Source organism: Branchiostoma belcheri, unplaced genomic scaffold (genome assembly GCF_001625305.1).
Source record: "Branchiostoma belcheri isolate BF01 breed outbred unplaced genomic scaffold, Haploidv18h27 scaffold45, whole genome shotgun sequence".
Classification (NCBI taxonomy): Eukaryota; Metazoa; Chordata; class Leptocardii; order Amphioxiformes; family Branchiostomatidae; genus Branchiostoma; species Branchiostoma belcheri.
In genome coordinates, this window is record NW_017804076.1 from 1,000,075 (window position 1) to 1,000,608 (window position 534).

Genomic DNA, 534 nt, shown 5'->3' on the forward strand with positions numbered 1-534 from the left:
GAGTCTTGTGGCGGAAACACTGCACTCGAACAAGTGTTTAGATAGCAGAGTGTGGTGACTACATGTTTGGAGAAGTTACATATCCAAAGAAGTCCAAAGTGTTGGAACAGTGTAACTAACATACTGTGTGAGTTGTGCAGGCAGGAAGAGTGGGGAGGGGGGCACAAGTTCAAGGTTAGAGTGCTGTATATACTAAGTTTTTTGGCGGGAAAATTAAATCCAATTAATCAACCAGGTGAGGGTCACAATCATTCTGATTTTTGGCGGGAAAATTGACCCAAAATAAATTATGGGGGAGGGGAAAATTTGACTTTTAATGTTTAAACAAATCTAAAGCAAATTTGTCGGCAATCTGGCATTCAACAACAAGAGGAATTTTGTGAGGGCAATTTTTTTGCCTGGAAAATTTAATGTTTGGGGAGGTTGGCCTGATGAGTGTTTGGGAGTTTGTGAGGGTTTGTTGGAAAAGTGTTAGTGACATACAGAAAGAGAGGAACCTGTGTTTTGTCATGCAGTGATAGAAACCAGGGGTGC